The sequence below is a fragment of the Symphalangus syndactylus genome, chromosome 3 (genome assembly GCF_028878055.3).
Source record: "Symphalangus syndactylus isolate Jambi chromosome 3, NHGRI_mSymSyn1-v2.1_pri, whole genome shotgun sequence".
NCBI classification, from domain to species: domain Eukaryota; kingdom Metazoa; phylum Chordata; class Mammalia; order Primates; family Hylobatidae; genus Symphalangus; species Symphalangus syndactylus.
Window position 1 is genome coordinate 11,238,840 of NC_072425.2, and position 17,042 is coordinate 11,255,881.

Sequence of the window (17,042 nt, forward strand, 5' to 3'; positions counted from 1 at the left end):
CTCACACACACACACACGAGCTCACATGAGCACACACACATACGCTCATGTACACACACAAGCACACACACACAACACATAAGCTCATGCACACACACAAGCACACACACACACACGAGCTCACATGAGCACACACAGACACATATGCTCATGTACACACACACAAGCACACACACAACACATAAGCTCATGCACACACACAAGCACACACACGCACACACACACACGAGCTCACATGAGCACACACACGAGCTTACTTGAGCACACACACACGTGTACACACAGACTCACCAGCCCTGGGGGCCCCTGGGGCTTCTTGCTAGGTGAGGCCCATTCCACAGACAGAACGAGACAGCCCTGATTGTTGTCCCAACAGAATCCAGATGAAGAAAACGCAGAAAGAGAGCCAGGCAGTGTCTGCACGCTGAGGCGCCTGCTCTGGCCCTGATGGGCGTCCACCCACAGGCGTTGATGGGCCACAGGCAACAGCCAAGAACTTGGCCCGACTCGCCCCATCACCGCGGCTCCTGGGGCTCCCACCAGGGTCTACGGGAGCACACTGAGGCCGTGTTCTGCCTGGGCCAGGGCTGTCAGACCTCCATGGAAGGGTCCTGGGGAGACACAGCTGGAGGTGGCTGGAAGCTGCGTTCGTGTGGTGAGCCCATCTTTTCGACTTGGATGGTACATTCATAAGGCCCCCGCCCACACAGGACCCTGGAAAACAGAGCCGGGAGCTGGAAGGGAAAAGGCCGCACAGCTACAGCGTGAGGCCGCCAGCCTGCGGGACGCAGGGGAGGCCAGGGCTGGGTGGGTTCAAGGCCAGTTCGTGTCCCAGCCATGGGGGCGGGACACCCGGGCAAGCTTTCCAGCCCCCTCTCTATCAACTGAGCCTGCAGGCCTGTCTGTTTCAGGACAGCAGAGCCCTGTAATCATCCTCCATGCACGAGAAGCAAACCCCACTCATCTGCAGAGGGAGCCAGGCTTCTCAGTTGATATGGGCAAGCCCCCCAGGCAGACATTCCCATTCTTCCAAGACGAAGCCGTCAAACATTTTAGGAGGCAGCAGGCACCCCATCTCCTCCTCCCCCTGAAATCCCAGATGTAATTACAATACGTGTGGCAGCCCAGGGCGACAGGACCAGCTGGAAGCCGGACCCTGGCCATGTGGACACAGGTACACGAGACACACAGTGGGCACTCACACGCAGACACCCACACGGCCCCTGCAGGCGTCGCCCACACCCAGGCCAGCACTGAGCCGCCCAGTCTGGGCTCCGCCTTGGCAGGCCCTGGGGCAGGTGCACCTGCCACCAACGGCCCCAACACCCACCCAGGGCCACCTCCCTCCCAAGTACCTGGGGCAGCCTCAGCCCGCATAACCCCATCCCCTGGCTGGCCCCACACATGTGTTTTCACTGAGCTCAGGCGTCACCTCCTCCAGGAAGCAGCCTGTCCCCGCTCTCCTGTGTCTGGGCGCCTGTGCCCCTCTGCAGCCTGTCCCCGCTCTCCTGTGTCTGGGCGCCTGTGCCCCTCTGCCCTGCCCTGGCTCTCCTGTGTCCTGGGGCCTGTGCCTCTCTGCCCTGCCCCAGCTCTCCTGTGTCTCAGTGCCTGTGCCCCTCTGCCCTGCCCCGGCCTGCCAAGGGTATGATGGTTTTCAGTTTGTCTCCCCTCTGGACCTGGGGTTCCCTCGAGGCAGGGCTGCCCCCCATCCCAGTGCCTGGTATGAAGCTGGGCCTGAGCTTCCTCAAAAAGTTTGATGCACGAGTGGACGTGGTGACAATACCCATGAAGGGCCACCCTGAGCCTGTCAGATAGGAGGTGGCGTTGCTTTGCTGAAGCATGGGAATGCGCGCAGGAGTGTGAGCACAAGCCTTGGACCTGGACCGCCCCATTCACCCAAGGCGCTGCTGGTCCTTCAGGCTCAACAACACCACGTCCGCGGGCTCCCAGGAACTGCAAGCGAGCAAAGTGGCCAGGAGCTGCGACCCCAGGACAGCAGCTGAGCAACAAAGGGGCCTCCAGCAGGCCAGGCAACCCAGGCCCCCACGTGACATGTCCCCTCGCCCCGCGCACCCCTCACCCCGGCCATGGCCTGCGTAGCAAGCCACTGCCATGCAGCCTGGGGGGCTCCAGGCGCCCCGGGCCAGGGGGAGCCCCAGAATGGCTTAAGGTCCTGGCAGTGACTCTGGAATGGAAGTGCCAGGGTACAAACTCCAGGGCCACGCCTTACCCATGACCTGCAGGGCTGTGGGCAGGCAGGAAGCCCCCTCATGGCCGGGTTTCTTGAGGCCACCGTGGTTTCATGGCAGCATCTGCCTCCCAGGGCTGCTGCGGAGGGGAGAGGAAGGGACACGGAGCGCTGGAGAGGTGCTGCTCACCAGTGGGGCCCCCGCAGATGGACAGAAGCCTCAGGACGGCCCCCTCTGATCTCCAGCCTCCCCCCAACCTCCTTCTGCATCCACCCGGCTGCCATTTGGGCAAATTCACGAGGGTGGACAGAGCAGCTGAAGCCAGCAACACAGACATTTAACTTAGGAAAAATCTGATTGGTTCAGACACCCTCGCCCTGGGCAGTGAGAAGAGGGCCTGGGCAGACCCTGCCTTGTTCCCCGTGGCCTCCCCAGCCCCCAGCCCCTGCCACCCCTGAGCTGGGGAAATCTTTCTGGGCTGGAAGTGCGGCAACCCACAGAACAGAGAGTGCAGCCTGGGCATACCCTCGGCCCCTTCCCTGAACCTGTTTCTTCTTCTGTAAAGTGGGAGAGAAGGACACGCACAGCTGGCAGAGGGCGCAGGGAGCATGACCACCAGCCAAGCACGCTGTGCGTGTGGGAAGCACCCAGTGGCAGCTACAAACAAACAGGCCCCGGCTCCCCCGTCCTCCTTCTCACCAGCAACCTCAGAGGTCTATTCCGGGGACCCAGCCACAGCTGGGCTCCCGAGCCCCAGATCCCCCACCCCCAGGTGCCCTCAGGTCTTCCAGTGGAACATTTTTGACATAGTCTAAACCATCAGCAAAACAAGATGAAAATTCAGTAATTGCTTTTGGCAGGGAGTCCATGGGCCAGCACAGAGGCCAAAAATAATAACCCTGGGGAAGTTTCCTGGGCCACCTGCAGCCCTGGGGGCCCGATCTAGGCTCCATCTGAACACAGGCCAGGATGGGTCTCGGCCTGGCCCTGCTAGGCCAGCCTGGACAAAGCAGGGAGGCGGGCAGGGACTCGGGGGGCAGCCGGACAGAGTGAGACTGTCACTTAGCACACTTCAGGCCAGGAAGTGTCCGGCCATCCGGAAAAATGTAATGTCATACTTTAGCAAGAAAAGCAGCTGTCATGCTACTTAGCAGCCCACAAATAGTTGGCTGAGTCCTAGAGCGGGTGTTGGCTGAGCCTGGGAGAGCAGAGATGCCAGGCTGGCAGGGCGGTGCGGGCCTCGTCCGGCCAGGTGGTATTCCCTCCCAGCCCCTCACTCCCCCAGTCTCCCCCAGGCCTGGCCAGTCCCCAGCAGGCTGTGGGGGATGCGAACCCCCTGAGGTTACAGCCCAAGGTCGCTGCACATCTGGCCAGGGTAGGGGGACCTCGTCTGACCCCTCCCTTAATGCCTGCTGGGGAACCCCAGAGGGGGCAGGAGCTCACTTCACCGGGTCAGAATCAGACCTCCCACCCACATCCCAGGCAGCCTAATCCTTTCCTCCAGGCCTCAGGGCCTCATCTGTAAACTGAGGCTGTCAAAGATGGTGGTCAATGTTCCAGAAGCCCATTAAGTAGCCAGCCAGGCTCAAGGCTGACCACCGCGCTCTCCTCTCCCCATTTTACCGACGAGGAAACAAAGGCTCACGGAGGGAAGACCACACAGCGAGGATTCAAGCCTGGGTGGGACCCCAGGAGCAGAGGGGTCAAGGACGGCGACTTCCCTAGGAGGGCGGATTGGCCTGCAGAGGGGTCAAGGACAGCAGCGTCTCTAGGAGGGGCTGATGCACCAGCAGAGCATCACCCTTGCCTTATCCAATTCCTTCTTCATCCCCCTAAATGGGATGCCCAGAATGCATGTGGGTTTCCTGAAGCCCCTTGAAAGTCCCCGGAGTGTCGGATGGGGGGTGTCCAGCCAGGTCTTTGGTTGAAGGATAAGAGAGGGAACCCACCAGAGCCCAGCCCCGGGTGGGCTTCGCCTGCAGGAGGAGGAGCCACGCCCCATGCTGTCCTGGTGCGGAAGGCAGGCAACACCTCTGTGCACCTGGCCATCTGCTGTCTGCGTACCTGCTCCTGTGCGGTCTGAGTGTCATTGGGTGTTTTTCATTCTCACCTTCCAGAGGATACCGAGGCTGGAAGAGGCACGGTGACCAGTACAGGCGCCGAGGTTGTACTAGGTCTCAGATGAACGCATGACCTAAAGCCACCCACCTCTCTGGGAGCCGGGCCAAGCACAACTTCCCACCCAGGCTGTCCTCCTCCCTCCCTCCTCCTCCTCCACGTTTTCCTCTAGTTCCTCCTCCCCTCCTCCTCCCCCTCCTCTCCCTCCAGCTCCTCCTTCCCCCTCCTCCTCCCCCAACTCCTCCTCCTCCCTCCTCCACCTTTTCCTCCTCCCTCCTCCACCTTTTCCTTCTCCCTCCTCCACCTTTTCCTCCTCCCTTCTCCACCTTTTCCTCCTCCAGCACCTCCTTCCCCTCTTCCTCCTCCTCCAGCTCCTCTTCCTCACCTTCCCCCCTCCTCCTCCCTCTCCTCCTCCTCCTTCTTCTCCCTGCTTCTCCTTCTCCAGCTCCTCCTCCCCCTCCAGATCCTCCCCATCCTCGTCCTACAGCCTTGAAGCAGCAGGGCCCGACTGTCCCGACAGCACCCCTGCACACCTCTGAGGACGATTCCCCAGTGCCCCTCAGGGTGTGGTAGTGAGGAGGGCACCTAGATCCAGAGCATACCCATGAGCCAGCCCCTTCCAGCCTCCAGGTCTCTCAATCCCCAGGTGAAGAGAGAGTCACATCGCGTGTCCAGCAGGAGTGCATAAGGCTGCAGCAAACAGAAGCCAACCCCATCACTCCACATGGACATCCAGGCTCCAGACACTGCCTGAGAGCCCCTGCCTGCTTCCTTCCCCGGCAGCATAGCCTGGGTCCCACCCTCCTGTCTGGGTCTCGGCCTCATGACTGGGTCTCACTCTCATGGTTGCCAGTGAGCAGCTGCCTCCCCAGGCCACGTGATGAGATTCCAGGCAGGAAGAAGAGGGCAGGACCCAAAACGTTTTCCAGTGAGACTTTACCTTTCCAATCAGGAAGAGCTGCCCCAGACCCTCCTGTCTAGCCCTGGTGGCCTCTGCACCAACATGTGGCCACCTGGCCACAGGGAAGGCTCGTTGCCATCCCTAAGCAAAATTAGGATCCTTTCGGAAGGAAGCAGAAAGGAATGGAGGTAGCAGTATAGCCCTACAGCCCCCGGTGACTGACCTGGAGGAGGAATGACTTTCCCAAAGCCACTCGACTAGGGAGTGCTGGAAATACGGGCTGGATTGGAGCCCATCTGTCCCCACGCCCGCTCTGTCAACAATGGCACAGAGCAGCCTCTTCCTCAAGGGGGGAGCCTGCCTTGCCCCTCTATGGGCCACTTTAACCTGGCCTTGCAGACACCCACCAGCCCACATCCAGGCTGGCTGAAAGGATGCCAGCGTCACTCCATACCCAGCTTCCTGGTTAAAGACACACATCCATATACACAGAACCCATGTACACATAAACACACACATATACACATGCACACGCACAGGCACACACACATAGACACATCCCTACACACAGAGACACACACATGCACACACACTCTGGCGGGCTGCCTGCTCTCACACCTCTTTGCAAACCAGCTTGAGCTGCAGTCCCGCCAGCTCCACCCCAGAACTCTCTCTGGCCGGCTGAGCCCCGTCCCCAGGCCCACCCTGTCACCCTTTGCGCCGTCTAGCCCGGCAAAAGCACATACTTTCCTAACCTCAGGCATCTGGCTGCCCAGCAGCCCCTGGAAGGTGGGAAGGGGAGGTAGGCGACAAGGCGGGAAAAACCCCAAGGTAGAACCACAATGTTTATAAAACAGGTCACTGAATGATACAGAACAATATTTTCCTTGCGGATGCGATTCCTTCCTGGCCAAACTGCACGCAGATGCCTGCTCTCACCCCAGGCCCTCTCTGCGAGGGCTTGGCCTGCAGGAGCCACCACAGCTAGGCGGGTGGAATGAGTTGGCCCCTGGAAATGCATCGGAAACCACACGGCCTTCTCATGGGCGCTGGTCAGAAATACAAACGCACAGAGCAGGCATACGCTGCCCTGGTCGGCCTGCGTTTCTCGTTAGCACTGGGCCTGCAGGCAGGGCTGAGGCCCAGGGTGGCAAGGGCCAGAGGCCGTCCTCCTGCTGCCCTGCTCCGGGGCAGACACGGGCTCCTAGGCCTGCGTACCTGGGCTTCCCTGCAGCCCTCGTCCCCGGTCCTGACGGCTCCTGGGCCAAGGCTGGAAGCCACTTCTAGGAGTGCGAATGACTGGAACTTTCAGACCTGATCTCAGCACTTGGGAGGAAGAAGCCACAGGTTCTGCCTCTGCCTCGGGCAGCCTCTGATGGGGTGCGAAGAGGGACGTGGGTTTGGGATCCCCAACAGCCCAGCCCAGACCACCCCGGCAGACTCTACCAGCCTGTACTGTGAGTTACTAACACCACCTCCCACCCCGACCTCAGAAGCTGGGTCTCAGGGTCTCCATTTTTTCTTCTTCTTCATCTTTTTTTGAGACAAAGTCTTGCTCTGTCACCCAGGCTGGAGAGCAGTGGCGCGATCTCAGCTCACTGCAACCTCCACCTCCTGAGTTCAAGCGATTCTCCTGCTTCAGCCTCCTGAGTAGCTGGGATTACAGGCGCCCACCACCACGCCCAGCTAATTTTTATATTGTTTGTAGAGACGGGGTTTAGCCATGTTTCCCAGGCTGGTTTCGAACTCCTGTCCTCAAGCAATCCACCTGCCTCGGCCTCCCAAAGTGCTCGGGTTACAGGCCTGAGCCACTGCACCCAGCCTTCGGGGTCTCCATTTGACAAGATGCATTGAGGGGTGAACGTGGAGAGGCAGAGAAAGCTGCAGCCGGGTGGAGCTGGGGGAGTCAGGCGCCTGCCTGTAGCCACTCTCCTCCACCAACAGAGAGGGGACGTGACAGACGGAGCAGAAAGAACAGCCCCCAAGGGGCCCCTGCTCCCTGGGCAGAAGGCCAGAGGCTCCGGCGGCCATGTTTGCTGCCTCCCCCAGGCCACGTGCTGCTTGGGGTCATGTGGAGCCTGATTCTGAGAATCTGCGGCATCCCCCAGGTGGGTGTGCGGGACAGGGAAGAGGCTCACAGAGAGGCTTGTGGGGGGAGGCAGGGAGGATCAGCCTCAACATTGCTCTGCCAGGAACCAGCCTCCCTCCTTCCTCCGGGTGTGCCCTTCCTATAGCAGGCAGGATGGGCAGGGGAGGGAGGAGGCTCCGTGGCCCGCCCCCACGTCCTGTCCTGCTTATGACGGCTCAGAGAGGCCCCGGTCTAGCCTGTAGGCCTTTGCTCTCTCAGTCCCCCCCACCTGAAAGGCCACCCCACTGCTTCAGGAGGTGCCCCAAACCTCCAGGCTCTACCTCTGCCTCCCGCTCTGCATGACGCCTCTAAAGCCCCCGCCCGCTTCCCGGCTCAGCTTTTCCAGGACAGCGGGGGCAGCATGCTGGACTACGGTCCACCCAGAGACAGGGACAGAGGAAGAATACAGTCCCCCGGCTGCCCCATCATGGACACTGAGGTGTGTACTTTGGCTTCGGAAAGCTGGAGGAGGGAGAAGAGCCCCACCTACGGGGACCCCGGGAAGGACAAAGCGTGGTTTGGGAATGTGGAACCACGGCCTTGCCACTCACTTGCCCCTTCTCGGTGGCTGCTTCTCGGAGGCTCCAGAGGCCTCCAGTTCCCCAAGGGGAGCAGTAGCTGGTGCAGAAGAACACAGAGTGGCCTCTGAACTCCCCATAGCCTGTTCCTCTGCCCGGAACAGCCTCCCTGGGGACCCCGGCCCTGGCCTACTCCTCCTACACCCCGGAGTTCATCTGCCCCTACCTGCAGGCCCTGCTTACCCAGCCCAGCCCCAGCATGCTGCAGTGAGTCCAGCCTTCCCACTCCTGGTCAGACCCCAGCTCCTTCAGGGATCCTGTTTACCCTGTTTTCCCCACAGGGGCTGGCTCACAGTAGAAATCTTTTTTTTTTTTTTTTTTGAGACAGAGTTTCACTCTTTTGCTCAGGTGGGAGTGCAATGGCTCAATCTCGGCTCGCCGCAACTTCTGCCTCCTGGGTTCAAGCAATTCTCCTACTTCAGCCTCCTGAGTAGCTGGGACTACAGGCAGCCGCCACCACGCCCAACTCATTTTGTATTTTTAGTAGAGACCAGGTTTCTCCATGTTGGTCAGGCTGGTCTCAAACTCTTGCCCTCAGATGATCTGCCCGCCTTGGCCTCCCAAAGTGCTGGGATTACAGGCTTGAGCCACCACATCCAGCCCACAGTAGAAATCTTGACAAGTACTTTTTCCGTGAGAGACGGGGGTAGGGGTCTTGGAGCCTCCAGGAGACCTTCCAGCCCGAAGGTCTCCCTCACTCCTCCCAGCCGTAAAAATACTTCCCTGCTTCCTATGTCGAGGCCAGGGATGGAGCTGTTGTGGCACAAGGGAGCACCAGGGCCCTGGGCCAGGGCCGCAGGCAGCATTCTCTGACTCTAGAGCCCGGCTCACAACTTACCTCCGCCCTATGATTACCTTTTGTTAAGGAGATTATAGATATGGAGATGGAGGAAGAAGATAAATAGAAAATGTTAAAAATCTGTTCTCTCTGGGTAACAGTGAGAGGTGACAGCATGCTGGCAGTCCTCACAGCCCTCGCTCGCTCTCGGCACCTCCTCTGCCTGGGCTCCCACTTTGGTGGCACTTGAGGAGCCCTTCAGCCCACCACTGCACTGTGGGAGCCCCTTTCTGGGCTGGCCAAGGCGGGAGCCGGCTCCCTCAGCTTGCAGGGAGGTGTGGACGGAGAGGCGCGAGTGGGAACCGGGGCTGCGCGCAGCGCTTGGGGGCCAGCTGGAGTTCCGGGTGGGCGTGGGCTTTGGCGGGCCCCTCACTCAGAGCAGCCGGCCGGCCCTGCAGGCCCCCGGCAATGACGGGCTTAGCACCAGGCCAGCGGCTGTGGAGGGTGTACTGGGTCCCCCAGCAGTGCCAGCCCACCGGCGCTGTGCTCAATTTCTCACCGGGCCTTAGCTGCCTTCCCACGGGGCAGGGCTCGGGACCTGCAGCCCGCCATGCCTGGGCCTCCCACCCCCTCCGTGGGCTCCTGTGCAGCCCGAGCCTCCCTGAAGAGCACCACTCACTGCTCCACAGCGCCCAGTCCCATCAACCACCCAAGGGCTGAGGAGCGCAAGTGCACAGCGCGGGACTGGCAGGCAGCTCCACCTGCAGCCCCGGTGCGGGATCCACTGGGTGAAGCCAGCTGGGCTCCTGAGTCTGGTGGAGACGTGGAGAACCTTTATGTCTAGCTCAGGGATTGTAAATACACCAATCAGCACCCTGTGTCTAGCTCAGGGTCTGTGAATGCACCAATCGACACTCTGTATCTAGCTGCTCTGGTGGGGCCTTGGAGAACCTTTATGTCGATACTCTGTATCTAACTGATCTGATGGGGACGTGGAGGACTTTTATGTCTAGCTCAGGGATGGTAAATGCACCAATCAGCGCCCTGTCAAAACAGACCACTGGGCTCTACCAATCAGCAGGATGTGGGTGGGGCCAGATAAGAGAATAAAAGCAGGCTGCCCGAGCCAGCAGTGGCAACGCGCTCCAGTCCCCTTCCACACTGTGGAAGCTTTGTTGTTTTGCTCTTTGCAATAAATCTTGTTACTGCTCATTCTTTGGGTCCACACTGCTTTTATGAGCTGTAACACTCACCGCGAAGGTCTGCAGCTTCACTCCTGAGCCAGCGAGACCACGAACCCACCAGAAGGAATAAACTCCGAACACATCCGAACATCAGAAGGAACAAACTCCGGACACGCTGCCTTTAGAACTGTAACACTCACCGTGAGGGTCCGCGGCTTCATTCTTGAAGTCAGTGAGACCAAGAACCCACCAATTCCGGACACAACAGGATTTGTGCTTATCCACAATCTCAAAATGTTCTGCATCAAAAAATAAAAAGCCTTCAGCTCCTCCGCCCTGGCCTGGACTACCCAGAGGGGACCATGCAGCAGACGATGCGATTCTGTCTGCAGCCACCAGGTGGCGGCAAAGACCAGGGCATCTGCCTGCGCCCCCCACCCCGGCCACCTGGCCAGCCTCCCACAGCACCTGCCTTCCCAACAGGGCCCAGAAGTGGGTATTGTGAGCCCCATTGGATGACCAGGGAAACCAGGATCCTGGTGGAAAAAGGCACTTGCTCATGTCACAGCCCAGCACGGGCAGAGCCTGGACTAGAACCCCCATCTTCCAACTCACCCGCTCATTTCACCGGTACCTAGGGGTCACTTGGCTTTAACTGCGATACCCAAAGGGGCCTTGCAAAGATTCAGACGGGGCCAAGGCCCTGCAGCCAGCCTGGAGAGTAAGTGGATTTGAGCCCGATCTGCCTGAGTGCTGGGGCTGCCCGAGGCTCTCAGCCCAACATCCGGGGCCGTCCCCAGGAGCGCGCCCCCTGCCTTCAATGGCAGAGTCCCGTGCCACCCAAGGGCCCCACTGGGGAGTCTTGGGGTCCCACTGGGGCTGCTGTGGGAAAGGATGGAATGGAGTTTGGCCTAGGGTGTCGCTGGGAGGCCCCGCTGTGCCTCCCCTAACTCTGTGCCAGGCCCAGGCCCCCAACCCTTTCCTGGAGCCCACATTAGCAGCAGTTTTGGCAATGCCCGACCCACACCAGCCAGGCCGAGAGCAGGAGGAACAGCAGGACAACGGCTGCAGCCAGGGTCACGGAAGGCACCAGGTCCGAGTCTTCAAGGTCATCACCAGGGACATCTCTGGAGACGTTGGGGACACCGGACAGCTGGGCGCCAGAGACCTTCTCCCCTGGAGGCCCTAGGCGGTCCATCTGTGGGAAGGAGGAGGCAAGGGGCAGGACCTCCTCAGGGAAGGCCCCACCTGCCCACCCTCTGCTGTCCCTCTGGTCTGCTCCCTCAGGAAGGCCTGATGTGGGGGGCATAGGCCAAAGCAGGGGGCATGAGGTGACCTAGAAGTGACCCCGGGCAGCAGCTCTGAGCTTCAGTCTTCTCCTCCATAAAACGGGTGAAGAAGACCCCAAGAGTGGGATGAGTATTCCCGGCATCTGCTCCCCACCTACCTTCCCAAGACACGGCAGCCCTACTGTCCCCTCAGAGACCTCGGCCCTGGTGTCAGGCCTGGAATGCAGCTTGGCCCGTTTCTGCGGAACTGGGAAGCTGTCAGACTGGTCTGGAGGAACCTTTGTCAAACTGCATCAATGCGGCCAGCTGCCCTCCCCCTGCACGGCCGCTGTGAGGTGGGCACAGGTGGCATCAATCCTACAGATGAGAAAAGCGAGGCTCAGCGGGACCAGTGGCTCCTAAGAAGCCCCAGAGATTGGCAGAGGCCCCTATGGCAGCCCCAGTGGAAACCTGGGAAACAGCTTCCAAGTGCCAGGCCCCAGCTCCTCCCCCGCAACAGGGCAGAGTCTGGACCAGATCATTTAAGCCCCAGTGTCCTGGACCAGCAAACCACTGCCAGGGATGCTCCGCCCAGCCCCCTCCAGATCCTGTCCCCAAGCTGGACTCCAGGCCCCTCCCTCTTACCCCAGCTGAGTGTGCAAGGCCCAGTCACCTTCCAGCCATGGGGGGTCCCATGTCCTGGAAGGGGCCTGCCCTCAGCTGCCGTGCTCCCCAGGGACAGGCGGCGGACAGTGGCAGCTGAGTGCACCCCGTCGAGCTTCCCTCTGCAGGACCCACCCCCCTGGGGCCTTCCTCGGGGAAGGGCCCAGCAGGAATGACAGGAAAGGAGGGAGACCTCGCTGTGGGTGTGGCCAGCACCGAGAGAGGGGTGGTGGCTGTCCCAGGCACCAGAGCAGAGCCAGCTCTTTTTCTGCTGCTCTGAACTGAGATTCCTGCCTGGGGCGGGAGGCCACGGAAGGGGAGAGGACTCTGAGTTCAAGTCAGCAAAGGGCTTCCAGACACCCTTTGTGTGCCCAGCACTATGGACTGGGGGGTGCCTCCACACCCCCTCAGAGGCCAGGTCCCCAAGCAGCCTGTCTGCCACAGACCCAGGAGAGAAGGACAAGAGACAGGAGGGTGAGCTTCCCCATGAGAAGGTGAAAACAGGATTTAGAGGTCACAAAAGCAGTCCCTGCAGAAGGAAATTATTCTTTAAAAACGAAGAATGTTTCTTTAAAAACAAAGATGTTCATCATGTTAATGTGTTTTTTTTTTGGTTTGGTTTGGTTTTGTGTTTTGTTTTTTGTTTTTTTGTATTTTTAGTAGAGACAGGATTTCTCCATGTTGGTCAGGCTGGTCTCAAACTCCCAACCTCTCCTCCCCTCCTGTCTCCCGCCCTCTTTCTCGCCAGCAGCAAGTCACAGAAGCCAGAATTCCTCTTTCCCCAGGTAGGCCTTGGACACTAGAGTCCCTCTCCCCCAGAGCCAGCCATGAGACCTAGAAACATGACTCGAACACTCTCTGCCTTTCTGGGGAAGAGCTGGCCATGCCCACCTTGTCTGACTGTGGGTCGTAAAAGACCCTCGCTCCAGGGGTTCTGCCCCATCCCTGGGGGGAGAAGCACTGCACAGAGAGGCCAAGGGGGATCTGCACAGCTGGCCTTGCCGGCCTCCCCGGCCTCCCCGCAGTCCATCCCCACAGGCATCCCCTGCCGCCCGATACCTGTCCACACGGCTGCCCGTTCTCCACCAACTCTAAGCACAGGAGCCGTCTTCCCTGGGTCTCTGAGTCTCCACTTCTGACGGCTCCCTGTCACATCAAGCTTTGATTAAATAAATCTGGTGTGCTTTTCTCTTGTGAACCTGTCTTTTGTTATAGAACTATCACCCATGGCCCTGATGATGATGAGACCGTCCCTATAAACTTTATAAAATTAATCAAGGAAGAAGAGAGGAGGAGAAATGAGAATAAATCAGGCTTGTAGCACATTCAGCATCCATCACTAGGTCAACTTGCTCTCTGACCTCAAAGTTTTTTGGTGCCTGTTCCCTTAGAATCACATAGACTCTGTCACAAGATTGTAGCTCTCCCTCACTGCCCTATAGATATAGATAACAACTATAACATTACAACATTACAAAGATTTCCTTTTTTTTTTTTTTTTTTTTGAGACGGAGTTTTGCTCTGGTTGCCCAGGCTGAAGTGCAATGGCAGGATCTCGGCTCACTGCAATCTCCACTCCTGGATTCAAGTGATTCTCTCGCCTCAGCCTCCCAAGCAGCTGGGATTACAGGCTCACGCCACCACGCCTGGCTAATTCTTTGTATTTTTCGTAGAGGCGGGGTTTCACCATGTTGGCCAGGTGCCCAGCCAAAAGTTCCCATTTGAGATGTTCTTTTGGGTCTTGTGTACCAATGAAACTACTGACACCAGCTGGGCATGGTGGCTCACGCTTGCAATCCCAGCACTTTGGGAGGCTGAGGCGTGCAGATCACAAGGTCAGGAGTTTGAGACCAGCCTGGCCAACATAGTGAAAACCCATCTCTACTAAAAATACAAAAATCAGCCAGGTGTGGTGGTGTGCACCTGTAGTCCCAGCTACTCTGGAGGCTGAGGCAGGAGAATCGCTTGAACCCAGAAGGTGGAGGTTGCAGTGAGTCGAGACCACACCACTGCACTCCAGCCTGGGTGACAGAGTGAGACTCTGTCTCAAAAAAAAAAAAGAAACTACTGATGCCAGCTGGTCTCAAGGACCCCAGAAGGACCTGATTCACCAAAGACTACATTTTCCACCTCCTGATGATTTTACCTCCCATCCCCAGACCCATCAACAACCCACTTCTAGAGCCCATCGCCCTCCATGATCCGTTAAAAGCCCCAGCCCAAAGTTCCTAGGGGAGATGGATTTGAGGGTCTCCTTCTGTCTCCTTGTTCAGAGCCCTGCAATCATGAAACTCTTCCCTGCTTCGAACCCTGCTGCATGGTGTACTGGTGTGTCACGGTGTCACTGCAGAGCGGGCACGTGGATCTGCTGGTCTTGTAACAATGGGTGAGGAAACGGATTCCACCTTTTCTACCCCTACAGTTTGAAACAGCTTTGATGCCCATGACAGAAGATTCATTACAAATTCAGGCTCATCCACCCAGCCTTTAACATTAAAAGACTGTTAAACGGGGCCAGGTGCAGTGGCTCAAGCCTGTAATCCCAGCACTTTGGGAGGCCAAGGCGGGCAGATCATCTGAGGGCAAGAGTTTGAGACCAGCCTGACCAACACGGTGAAACCCCATCTCTACTAAAAATACAAAAAATTAGCCGGGCGCAGTGGTAGGCGCCTGCCTGTAGTCCCAGCTACTCAGGAGGCTACGGCAGGAGAATGGCATGAATCCAGGAGATGGAGCTTGCAGTAAGCTGAGATGGCGCCTCTGCACTCCAGCCTGGGCAACAGAGCAAGACTCGTCTCAAAAAAAAAAAAGGCTGTTAAGCAGGATTCTGTGTAAGAAGGCTCACACCGGCTCATTCTTTTAGCCAAAAACTGTGCTACATCCGTAAAACACTACACTACGCGGCTGCAAAAAAGAACAAACCACTGAAAATCGGCAAACCACTGAAAATCGGCAAACCACTGATGAATCTCATAAACATGCTGAAAAAAGAAGGCAGACAAAAAAGAGTACTTCACATAGGTTCTCTTTATAAGACCACTCTAATCTATCGTCACAGAAAGCAGATTAATAGTTTACTGGCGAGGCTGGGTGCGGTGGCTCACGCCTGTAATCCCAGCACTTTGGGAGGCCGAAGCGGGAAGATCACAAGGTCAGGAGATCAAGACCATCCTGGCTAACACGGTGAAACCCCATCTCTACTAAAAATACAAAAAGAAATTAGCTGGGCGTGGTGGCGGACGCCTGTGGTCCCAGCTACTCAGGAGGCTGAGGCAGGAGAATGGCGTGAACCCAGGAGGCGGAGCTTGTAGTGAGCCGAGATCGCACCACTGCACTCCAGCCTGCGGGACAGAGTGAAACTCCATCTCAAAAAAAAAAAAAAATAGTTTACTGGGGAGCAGGGAAAGGAGGTTGACTTCAGAAAGGCACAAAGAAACCTTCTAGAAGGGTGGAAATGGGCTGGGCGTGGTGACTCATGCCTGTAATCCCAGCACTTTGGGAGGCCAAGGCGGGAGGATCACTTGAGGTTGGGAGTTTGAGACCAGCCTGGCCAACATGGTGAAACCCCGTCTCTACCAAAAATGCAAAAACTAGCCAGGTGTGGTGGCGGGTGCCTGTAATCCCAGCTACTCGGGAGGTTGAGGCAGGAGAATCGCTTGAACCCAGTAGTCGGAGGTTGCAGTGAGCCGAGATCGTACCACTGCACTCCAGCCTGGGCAACAGAGCGAGACTCCGTCTCAAAAAAAGATGAAAGAAAGAAAAGGTAGAAATGTTTTATATTTTGATTGGGGGTGTTCGGGGTTATACAATTGTCAAAACTCATCAACCTATACTTAAAATGGATTCATTTTACTGTATATAAATTATAGCTTAACAAAGTTGATTTTTCTTGTATTTTATTTTTTCAAGAAGGCTCTCCCTCTGTCACCCAGGCTGGAGTGCTGTGGTGTGATCACAGCTCACTGCAGCCTCAAACTCCTGGGCTCAAGCAATCTTCCCACCTCCGCCTTCCGAGTAGCTGAGACCACAGGCACTTGCCATCACAGCTGGACAATTTTTTTAGCTTTTTGTAGAGACAGGGTCACTTTGTTGCCCAAGCTGGTGTCAGACTCCTGGCTTCAAGCAATCCTCCTACCTTGGCCTCCTAAATGCTGGGATTACAGGCACACACCACTGCGCCTGGCCTAAAGTTGATTTTAAAAGAAAAAAAAATACATTTAAAAAAAGAGAAGGCCAGGTGCGGTGGCTCACACCTGTAATCCCAGCACTTTGTGAGGCTGAAGCGGGAGGATCACGAGGTCAGTAGTTCAAGACCAAGCTGGCCAACATGATGAAACCCCGTCTCTACTAAAAACACAAAAATTAGCCAGGCATGGTGGCACATGGCTATAATCCCAGCTACTTGGGAGGCTGAGGCAGGAGAATCGCTTGAAGTCGGGAGGCAGAGGTTGCAGTAAGCTGAGATCACACCTCTGCACTCCAGCCTGGCCAACAGAGCGAGAATCCATCTCAAAAAAAAAAACCCACATATATATATGTAAAAATACATACATATATATGTATATATATGGCCATGAGGACTGTGCAGCCTGATCACCACACCAGGGCGTGCCTGAGTCCAAAGCCTACGATCTCGATGGCAAGAAAACGATGATGTAAAGGGGGCTGCACGGTTTAATGGGGGCCCCAATAGCAAATATGCAAAATAGGCACATGGGGAAAAGACTGGAAGAGGCTAAAACGCCTTCAAGGTCAGGCTGACAGGAGATGGATGTGATTTTATTGTTCTATTATGGTTGTATTTCAATCATAATAAAAGGGAATTCTAACTTTTAAAAATGCTTTACTATGTTAATAACAAAAATGGGAAATGACCCAAATACTCAGCAACAAAGGATCCGTTTAAAAGCGTGTGTGGCACATCTATCCAGCAGAGCAGGGCGTGATTCCGTCCTCTTCCCGAAAAGGCCCAAAGGGAGAGGTGGAACTGCTGTGGGATTTTTTGAGGACGGTCTTCCCGGGAATTTTCCATTTCTGCTTTTCTTATTTTTCAATGTTATCTCACTACCTGGGTTACGTGTCACGAGCTCAGGTTATTTCTACCACCAGAGCCTGGGGTGGAGGATACAGACCTCGCCCACTGGAGCTGCCCACAGCGCCTCTCCCGGCCCCTCCTGCCTCCTTCGTCCGGCACATCCGCTGCTGCCCTGACACACCCCGATTCCCTGGTGCCAG